This window comes from Solanum tuberosum, unplaced genomic scaffold (assembly GCF_000226075.1).
Source record: "Solanum tuberosum cultivar DM 1-3 516 R44 unplaced genomic scaffold, SolTub_3.0 scf00426, whole genome shotgun sequence".
In the NCBI taxonomy this organism is placed as follows: domain Eukaryota; kingdom Viridiplantae; phylum Streptophyta; class Magnoliopsida; order Solanales; family Solanaceae; genus Solanum; species Solanum tuberosum.
Genome location: NW_006239352.1, coordinates 256,113 through 267,887, shown reverse-complemented (window position 1 = coordinate 267,887; position 11,775 = coordinate 256,113).

Below are 11,775 nucleotides of genomic sequence, written 5' to 3'. Positions count from 1 at the left end.
CGTGGATAGAGGCCCTAGAACTTGGTCTCTTAAGTCGATCAACAACTGACAGGACAGATCGTGGATCAGTCCACGGACCGTCGATCAGTCCATAGGTCGAGACCCTCAGGACCTCTCAGAAACTGGTCTTTGAAGTTAATTGACAGACTGACAGGACGGATCGTGGATCAGTTAACAGACCGTCGAACCGTCTGTAGGTCGAGACCCTCAGGATCCCCTAGAACCCATCCTCTGAAGTCGATCGACAGACTGACAGGACGAGCCGTAGGTCAGTCCATGGACCATCGATCAGTCCCGTTGGTGGCTTCAATAGATTTTAAGTCAGGGGTTGTTTGGTCTTTTCCTCATGCGTTGGACCCTTAAACTACATCATTTAACCCCTAAACTACATTATTTTGGTCAATTTTAGCCTAGTAAACAAATTAGAACCTAACCTAATCAATTTTTCACCAAAAATTCATCAAACTAGAGCGAAAAGAAGGAGAAAGAGTCGACCAACCCTCTCCAAGAACGCAACAAGGTTTCCTCTAGTTCCAGTCCCGAAATTGAAAGATTTCTCCATGAAATTTGTCGCCAGGTACGTGGGATTTTACTAGTGGGTTCCTTTCACCATTAGGTCCCTAGAATTCAGTTAGAATCTTGATTCCCCTAATATTATCTAGACCTAAGGTTTCTTGAATGTTAGAGATTGTTGGGTTTTAGCTGTTAGAATGATGCAAATTAGATTATCATGTTGTTTCTTAGTTTCTTTTATGAAATTAAGAACCCTAGCCATCTATTCTTTTAGTTCATGAATTACACATGCTAGGTCAGTTATTACATATATACATGCTGCAGTTTACAAATGTCATATTATCAGTCATAATTGTTGTATTCTCAGAGTTTTCATCTTAGTAATTGAGCTATCCAGTACTTCACATTTCAGTCATAAAATTGCTTATATACATTCTAATTGGGAGTAGCTTAATACCGAGTGGACTAGGGTTTAGCATCCTGAATAGTCCCAGAACTACGTGCCCCCATAGGTTTATAAGTCCTCTGTGTGGGCATTACATTTTAGTGATCATGCCAATCATGCCTCTATACCTCTGGCAGGGTATATTGGGTCCTCTTGATGGGGCGTATACATCGGACTCCACATTTAGCTCATGTGGTTTTATGTTGGTTATTAGTAGCTCCCACAATTAGTTTTTATTGCATTGACCATGTTATCATTTACGGTCAGATTTCAGCCTCAGCATATTATAAACTTGGTCATTGCATTCAGTTAGTTCATGTTTAGTATTCTCAATGTATTATCATGCTTATCTCTTATCATTGCTCAGATATATGCTTTGGTTCAGCTATGTTTATTGTTCAGCTTTATTCTATCCTGAATGCTCATTACCTTCCAAGTACTAATGCATACTCTGCGCTACATCTTCTCGGGATGTAGGTTCAGGTTCTCAGCTTCTAGATCATGAAAAGATCAGTTCTTGATCTTCAGCTTAGCAACATCAGTGGTGAGTCCTCATTCTCTGAGGAAGACATTTTTCTTTGCTATTTTAGTCTTAGTTTCAGTTTTTGCTAGATTTAGTTGGGGCATGTCCCAACACTTTTAGTCAGTTAGAGGTTATTTTTAGACATAGTTAGATTCAGCTTTAGCATTTGAGTTTGACCTTTCAGTTATTGTTAAACTCTCAATTTTCATATACTCCGATACTTTATGGGTATTCCCCATCATTTCAATTTACATGATGAGTTAGCTTCCGCACAGTGTTACCTTACTTCAGTTTATTTAGTATGCTTATGATAGGCCATCAGGGTTAGTTTGGGGTCACTAGTGATCCTAGGTCCCGTGTCTGCGTCTTTGGGGTAGCTTCGGGGAGTGACACAAGACATCTGCCACCATATTCGCCTATCGCATATGGTAGAGAATAGTGAGATCATAGTCCTTAAGAAGCTCAATACAACGACGTTGCCTTGAATTAACATCCCTCTAGCTCATGATGTACTAAAGACTCTTATGATCAGTGTAGATCTCACAACGAACTCCATACATATAGTGCCTCTAGATCATAAGCACAAAAACTACCACCGCCAACTCCAAGTCAAGAGTAGGGTATTTGCACTCATGTAGCCTAAGATGCCTTGATGCAACAGAAATAGCCCAGCCCCGCTGCATCAATAACAACCTAAACAAACACTGGATATGTTGCAATAGACCATGAAGCCCTCTCCTTCAATTAGAAGAGTCAATACAAGAGCAGTAGTCAGCAACTCCTTGAGCTTCCCAAAGCTCAAATCACACTCCTCAAACAACTCAAAAGGAACATCAAGATGGGTCAACTTGGTCAAAGGTGTTGAAATAGTGGAAAAGCCCACCACAAACCACCTGTAGTAGCCTACTAAAGTGACGAAGCTTCGAACCTTTATCACTGAAGTGGGCCTCGGATAGCCTCAATCTTCACCGGATCTACCATAATGGTATCCTTGGACACCATGTGCCCCAAGAATGCTACAAACTCGATCCAAAACTTACACTTTGAGAACTTGGCATAAAGTCGTTGATCTCTCAAAGTCTGGAGCACAATCCTCAAATGCTGCTTATGATCACTCCTGCTCCGTGAGTATACTAGAATACCATCTGACATAATGATGAACAACTCAAGATATGACCTGAACACTCGCGCCATCAAGTCCATGCAGGTGGCAGGTGTGTTAGTCAATCCAAAAGACACCACTAGGAACTCATAGTGGCAATATCAAGTCCTAAATGCGGTCTTAAGGATGTCCACTGCCCTAATCTCAACTGATGGTAACTAGACCTCAAATTAGTCTTCGAAAGAACTGTGGCACCCTGAAGCTGGTCAAATAAATCATCAATCCTAGTCATGGGGTAACAACTCTTTACTGTCACTTTGTTCAACTACTTATAATCAATATACATGCGCATCTTATTGTTTTTCTTCTTCACAAACAAAATCAGAACACTACAAGGGCGAGACTCTAGGCTTGATGAACCCCTTACATAAAGGTCCTGAAGCTGAACACTTAGCTCCTTGAGTTCTGTAGGAGCCATCTAATATGGAAGAATTGAAATAGGCCGATTACCCGTCTCAAGCTCGATAAGAAAGTTCATATCATGCTTTGGGGTAGGTCAGGTAGGTTAGCTAAAACACATCTATAAAATTATAGAGGACTAGAATGCCCTCAACTGAAGGGACCTCCCTACTTACATCACACACATAGACTAAATAAGACAACCACCTACTAGCCACTAGCCTGCACAAAAGAGGTATTACCAACCGGTGTGCTACTAATAGACCCCTGCCGAACCACTGCAGGAACACTAGGCATGGCTAGGCTAACAATCTTAGAGAAATAATCTAAAATCACATCAAAATAAAGCATATCTAACAATATAAGGTCAGCCCGGGTGTCACCCCCCTTGATAGTAACTAAAAGATATCGAAACACCTGCACCTCTACTAAAGACACACTCATGGGGTCTACACAAAGAATGACGCTGACATAGGCTCAAAACTCATACCCATACGAGAAGCATAATGCAAAGACACGTAGGAATATGTAGAAGAAGGGTCAAACAAACTGATGTGGGCTAATGGCATAATAGAATTGTACTAGTGATCACACCATCCAACGCCTCGGCCTCCACCCTTGTTGGAGCTGCATAGAAATGGCCCTGTTCGCTTTTGCCCTACTCATTAGTCTTACCACCTGACTTTCCTTCCTGGGGACCTCCCTATACACCCTATTATACACCGTGACTGTCCTGACCCTGACATCGACCCCTAGTCGAAGATTCTGCTAGTGGAGCTGGTAGAGTTGGCTATGTAACTGGAGTGATCCGTCTACACAAAGGGCAATCTCTAGCCTAGTGACCTAACTCACAACAATCAAAACAACCTAAAGATGATATGCTACCAGAAGAATAGACGCTACGACTTATAGTACTAGTCTAGGACCTATGACTCTAGCTAGAGCAAACCTCACTCCAGATATACCACCATCTGAACTCTGCGATGAGGCCTAAACAAGCGACTAGGTTGACCCTACTGAAACCGTTGTTGGAACTATCATGTGAATCTCTGGGCCTGGAATGGGATCCACTATTGCGACCCTCATATCTAGCTCTCTTTATGTTTACCTCTTAGGTCTCACGATGGAGCTGCTCAATAGTACGGGCATGATCAACAACATCGAGAAACGAGCAACCCACTTAGACCACAAACTAAGGCTTAATCCAGAACTACAGTCTTAAACAATAAATAAAACATCGAACCCTCTCCTTCTCAGTAGGTAGAATCATGGTGGCATGATAAGAGAGATCATGAAATCTCACCTATTTCTTAGAAACTATATATAACCACGCTCCATCCTAGAGAAATGATCCCTAAGGTGATTTCTGACGCTACGAGGAATGAACCTAGCCAAAAAGACCTCATAAGACTTGGTCCCAGTGAGCGAAGGAAACCCAGCTATCCTAGTCTCAATAAATGTACGCTACCACTGTTTGGCTGGCGTATCAAGTTGATACGTAGTGATGTCGGCTCCTCTTGACTCCACGAGACCCAAGGTATGTAGCCGCTCACGAAAAGTAGTTAGAAACTCGTGCGCATCCTCACCCACAACCCCAGAAAACCTGATAGGTGAAAGCCTTAAGAACACTCCGAGCATCTTCTACTTCTCTAGCGGTATAGCTCATGCTACAATCATTGGATGGGCACCCCTAGGTGGTACTTGGGCCACATGTGCCTCTGCTGCAGGTTGATCCTGCTGACCTGTTGCGGTGCTAGGGCCTACTGTATACCCCCAAGAACTCTCAAAAGCTGAGTAATAGCTGTCTGGAGCTCGGGAGACATAACTGGTCTGGGTGGTGGCTGAGCTAGTCCCGGCCCCACCAACTACTCTGGAACATGGGCTGATGAAGAATCTGCTAGTTTCTCCACACCCTGCTCTCTAACTAGGGTGGTGCTGTACCACTATCTGGAAAAAGAGGTCGACCCATACCCCGATCCACCTCACGGCGAGTATGAGCCATCTGTGAAAAGAGTGAAACAAGTGAGATTTCAAAAAACCAATAACACACAAGGTGCACGGAAGCGATACAAAAGAGAAAAATTTCTAAAGACACCGTTCAGTCTCCTAAACATAAAACATGTACGTTATTACACTAATCTGTAGGACTCTACTAGGTATAAGCTCTGTACAAGTGAGACTAGTGAACCTGAGGCTTTGATACTAACTTATCACAACCTGAATCCCCATGCCATGATGAAACCTACTTAATTCCACCAGTAGGTAAGTCGAGCCATACGCAGAAACAAAAGTAGTGAGTACAACGATAGAACTAAACAAAAAATAATATTAATAATAAGAAAAGGTACAAATGGAAAGCAAACCCAAAACTATACAGGATAGATACCTTCCTAGAACTTGGAAGTCATAAATACAGAGCTGTCTAAAAAAAGTACAAGTTCCAAAAGTGGACCACAATAGTCCGTCTCAAAGGATAAAGATAAGCTAACATATGTACAGAATGAGACAAGATGATTCAGGACGTCAAGTGCTCACCCTCGTCTCCAATATCCCCAAGTTGCTAAAGATGGCACGAATTATCATCGCTAGTAGCTGGTACTAAGACCTGTATCATGAGAATATAGCATAAGCACCAAAATAAGGTCGAGAAAGAAAGGTAAAGACAATAAGAAAATATAGAATCTAGACACAAACAGAGACCAAGAGGATATGAAAAGAAGGCACACGAGCATACCAAAAGTAAATCTAAGTACATCTAAAATAAACGTAACTGGACCCCATAACCCTAGAAGGTACACTCCTGCACATGTTTAAATAAAACCTGAAAGGACCCCCATAAGGCCGATAAGTACACAAAATAACTAAGTCTACAAGAAAGAAGAGTAATCCAGATCCAAATTCAGTAACAATCAACACCGAGCCCAACTAGCAAGAGTAACAATCAACTCAACCAAACAATTTCCAGCCCAGCTAGGAAGAGTGACTATCAACCCAGGCCACCCAACCCTACAATCAAGTCTAGGGGCATCAACCTCCCAACTAGCAAGAGTACCTCAGGGTTATGTCAACTCCATAGAGGATCACAAATATCTAGGCCGCCCAGCCTGCTCCCAAGGGCGTCAGTCAGCTAGTTAGCAAGAGTGTCTAGGGGAATATCGACTATGAAGAGTATCTCAAGTATGCTCCAAGCCACTGTTGATCGACGTCCACTCCCCACGATATTAGAAAAGGCTCCAAGACAGAAGCACTCCAATCCTGATAAAGCACAAACTCTTTGGTAATACATTGGAGGCACAAAAATAGGGAGAGCATACAAAAATGCTAACAAGTAGCTCAAATGCCCAAGCTAAGGCTCATACTATCAGACCCAAGTCTGCTATTCCAGTATAAAAGGTTCTAGTCCATCAAAAATGACATCGGAGACATACCGTAGTCACAAGGTGCATGGGTGTAGGGGAACACTAGTCTATCCTAGACTACGGCCAAAACATGCTCCAAAAACAAGTAATCAAACAAGTAAATCACATAGCATACTACAACACACATACAACCCTCCACCAACATGGTACTACCCTCAAAATAGTATTAATAAACTCTAGATCCTGGTTTCCAAGAAGAAAAGAAGAAATAAATAGGTACCCACCCCCAATTTACACTCATCATCATGAATTTACAAATTCATGCTCAGTCTAATTAGAAAGGAAGTCGTGCCCTACTTGTAGGATGATCGTGCACTCTCCAAATGACAAGGCCAGAGATTTATCCTTCAGAACAACCTCTGAGAGCTGCCATACTATCAAAAATATAATCACAATAACAATACAATTTAAGACACCAAAATCACCCAAAATAGAGACGGACCAATTTTTAGAGTCAAACGGGAATTGTGGGCTCCGTGTGGGAAATTCCTGAATTGACTCCATCAAATATGGTTGATGCACACGTTAATGAAGGGCGGTTGCAAGTGGAGTTTCTCTAAATTCATGTGGTGGTGTATACATTGGGCATTCAATACATTTTCCTTCACCAATGTGAGTGTAATTTAAGTCTTGTGTGTGAATTCTATGTGAATTAGAACATGAATAACTTATTTAGGAATGAGAATAACATTAGAGGTCGGCTAATTTAGTTTATTGTTCGGTCGTTGAATGATATCTTGGGGGCTCCTAAGTGTGATCACAATGAATATCAATAGATAAAGGATAAACCTCCATATCGGGATATACATCACACTCTTTGTGGTGTGAATTCAATGGAAAGGTGGGAAGGTACTAAAGATACGAGTAGGCATGCCACTTTACACTACACACATTATATCAAGAGGTGGCATGTGTGACCTAGAATTATTTGTAGGACTTTGTTACCATGTCAACACACTTCAGAGGTTAAAAGGGATAAAGTAGTGTTATTTTACTACCTAATGAAAGGGCAACAAATTAATGTTGGCTCGATTCTTCGACAAAATATGTTAAAGTTTCGTAACAATAAAAGGTGGCATTTTTGTTATGATAGTTTGTTAACCTGGTTTCTATGTTCATTTGGGGGATGAGGAAGAAGTGTATGATATTTTCCCTCCCCGCTTTTCTCACTTGGTGGATGTCACAAAAAATAAGGCACAAAATACATCCCACGTGCCAATTTTATTGACTGCTGATCGTCGGGATGATAGTTGGATGGGGAACATGTTTGGTATGGCTGAACTGCAATTGTGGATTGGTGGTCATTTGGCCACTGAGGAGGAAATGACCACATTGGTTTGAACGCTACACTTTGACAGATAGTGCCATGTATATGTGTCTCATAGGGTCGTCATTTCAATAGTCGGTTGATGATGATAATGCCACAGAAGATGCAAAAGATGTAGATGAAGAGGATAAGACTGAGGACTATGATAATGATAATGATTATACTTGTGTTAGTGATGTTGGTATGACCTTAATCGCGTGTATGAGGCCAAAAATATGGTTAATGCTGATTAAGATTGTAAGGCATAGAGGGCTAAATGGAGTTTTCTTTCACTCTATACACATGTTTTATTTGTTGTGTCGGAGAGAGTGCATTATTTAAGTGTGGGGTGGGAGATGGACTTCCTTGTGTATATTTTATTGCTTTATCTAGTCTTTTGAGTTTTTAGTTGGGTTACTCGGCTTTTGTTTTTGGTTCTTTTCCTGAGGATAGTCCCATTGAACCGAATAGGATTTTTTTTTCTTTGTTTTGTTTACTCAGATTGATAGTTGAGTCTTAGAGTCATCTTAGAAGTGACTGTTTCTGATGATGCATGGATGGATGGATGAAGACACTCTTAAAGGAAAATTAGTCATTGGTTGGTGGATTGTGAAGCCGAACCTTTGGTGCCTTAAAGCCTTGCATATAAGTTAGCTAGATGTCATGGGTAGTTTACACTTGAACATGCAATATACTGAAACAATTAACCTTGCGAGACACATAGGTTCTTTGGTTTAACTCCAAAGTTATAAATTGGGCTTAATTGTCATAGAAGCACTCAATGTGGTTGGTATGAGCATCCTAATTTGTTTATGTCCTTATGTGTATGTCATGATGTCATGTTGGGTGAGTATGGCCTTGTTCTTGCATAAAGCTTCATCTAGAACTTATCCTGTGTGTTCTTAACAAGTAACTTGTATGAACTATAAAATAAGATTGAGGCATTTCTTTGCATAGCCAATTCAATTCTCTTTATGCCTCCATGATGATTATCCTTAGTAATGCCCCATTGAGATTTTGAGCCTATAATTCCTTTTTTACCACATGATGAGCCAAATCCCTTTTAGTTGATACCATTTCATTGTTTGATCCAAATATTGATCCTTAATGCACTAAGTAGTAAAGAATGGTGGAATGGCTTATGTGGTGATTATAAGGAATGAGGTGAAAAGAGCCCATAATAAAATTGCATTAGCAGTTATTATGGCAAAAAAGAGTTGTTAAAAAAAAGATTGCAACATTGTGGACAAGTGCTTAAATTTGTAGAGGGAGAGATTAAAAGATGAATAGAGGGTGATTTAGAGGTGTGAGTCAAAGAAGAGAAAAGTGATTAAAATTTCTGAATAATAAAACAAGTGCATTAAGGAGGAGGAGTCACTATTTGTATCCTAAATGTACCCTTCTTATCTCGAAAATGACATTACAACCAAGTTAAGTCCTCTTGATCCCGTGATAAATACATCGTGAAAGCTAAAGTGCACTAAAGACAAACCTATGGCATGTTGTGATATGCAAGAACCTCTTTTGTGAGAGCGAGAGCTTAAATTCTGAAAATAGGCCTTTTTGAAATTAAAATGTGTGAACATGATTTATGAATGAGTGAAAGGCTATGCCAAAATAGTGAGGGCACTCATGGCACATACTTGGGTGTATTTATGTTGGAGTGTTTGTACATTATTACGTTGGCCTGGTAAGATGGATGACGAGTCAATCATTTAGTTTATATCGTGTAAATTGGTATACTAATTTGATGAAATAATATATTTTTTATTGCAGAAAGTGTGAACTACAAAAGCATAATTAAAGAGACAAGTCCTTAGGTATAATGGTGAGTTGATAGTCTAGAGATTGTTCGAGGATGAACAAAGGCTTACGTGTAGGGTGGTGATCTTGGGTATATTTATATGCCCAATTACTATGATTTACCCACACGTACCTTATGTTTCAAGGATATTCTTGATGTTAATTGATATGTTTTAATGAGTATGGCGATGATTGCACACTAACCTATATGATTAGCAATATACAGGGGTTCCTAAAGGAGTACGAGTACAATGGGAGTTGGGAAAGACCTTAGGGGAGAGAAAGGGGAAAAGGGCATGAAGAAATTGTACCATGGGGTAGCATTGGCGCGCCGCCCCAGCTTCAAAACAATGGAGGCACTTCACTAGCACACTGGCAGCGCGCCGCACCAGCTGCCCAGTGTCTGCTTCCAGTTAATGACACCCTGCCCCAATTTCCCCGAAGAGTTTACAAATATTTGAGGATTCCAAATCAAATTAGGAGAAGGGATTAGTTCCCTAAGCACTATAAGACCCTAGGTTTATTTTGTAAGAGACTTCTTCTTTTTTGAGTGCAAGAGCTAGGGATAACAGTTCATCTTAAGTTTTAATCTTGTACTTTAACAATCTTGTTTATGTTTTTGATGATTGCACGTGTATTCTATGCTAATTGATACATTGTTTTTTAAATAATAGAGAAGGGAGTGAAGAGATTGCGCAGATGCAAGAAATCCAAAAAGAAGACCAAGCAAAATAAGTCACATAATACAACAAAGTATGAACATGCAAAATGCAAACAATGAACAAAAAAGAATAAAAAATATAAAGAGCAAAACAAAGGTCTAAGAAACTTATATAAAAAGAATATACCATTGTTGCAGAAAGTCCTAAGAGTACATCAAATATTGAGTATTTTAAAAAATAAAGCATATAATAATTTGATAATGGCCTAAAGGTTGAAACTATTGATTTTATAGAAGGTAAAAAAATATGAATAGTTCTTTTAATGGATGGAAGGTAAAAAGAAGTAGAAAATAATATTAATTTCAGATGATAATGTGTGAGTTAAAGGCACAAGATTAATGAATATTATGAATATAAGTTATGAAAATAAAGAGTTGTAGTTATGGAGTTGATTTTAAATGGAAAAATATTATATTTTAAAAGGAAAAATGCACAAGTACCCCCTTCAACTATACGCGAAATCCCAGCGATACACCTTAACTATATATGAGTCTTATTACCCCCTGAAGTATTTTTAAGTGTAATAAACACACCCTTAACACTGCCTAAAACCTATATAGTCATTGACATGATGGGAGGTGTTTTACACTCGCCTCCAAGCCATCATCATGTCAGCTACACGACAATAAATGACCAGATCTATAAAAAAATTAATAAAATTCCATGTCATTTGATTCCTTCTTCTTCATTATCAACACCCACTCCATAAACCACTAAACCCATTTATTTTAACCATTAAAACTCATAGCATTCACCATGAAAATTATAACCCATCACCAAATTTATCCCTTCACTACCACTGGATTCAATATCGATCTACTATCAATTTTATTTTTCTTTCAATCCAAATAATAAAAATAAATTTCATAAAACATGGTCTAAAATCTCCATTGAAGAAACTACCAAAATTTTGAACTCTAATTCGAGAAGAATTCAAAATTGGGGTCATTTTTTTCTGATTGAATTTGGGTTTAGATAAAGGCCGATTGAAGAAAGAAGGGCAGAGAATGAGGGAGGGTGTTATTGATGGAGAATTGAAGCGGCATGGAGGTTCGGTTGGGGTAGGGGTATTTATTTATAAATTTTTTTAAAAAACTCTAATTTAAATTATGCTCTTTATATGTTGCCTAAATTAAATTCCTAATATGCAGTTTTTTTCTCATTAGCGAATTTCAAGTAATTTATTTGAGTAGAAAATTAGAAAGAAAAAAAATTCTCTCAATACTATACAAATTAATGAAAAACACTGAAAAGAATTCTCTGACCATTTAAATATGATATGAAAAATGATAAAATTTGACTCTATTTTATAAAGAAAAAAAATTTAATTCAAAAAAAATATCAATTTAAGTTTTAAAGTTAATTAACTATCTCTACTAATTAATTATAAAATGTCCAAATAAAAATGTAACACCCCGTATCCGATAACGGATCTCAAAATAGTTTTCCAGAAGTTGCAGGTGCGACTCACGAACGCCACCCA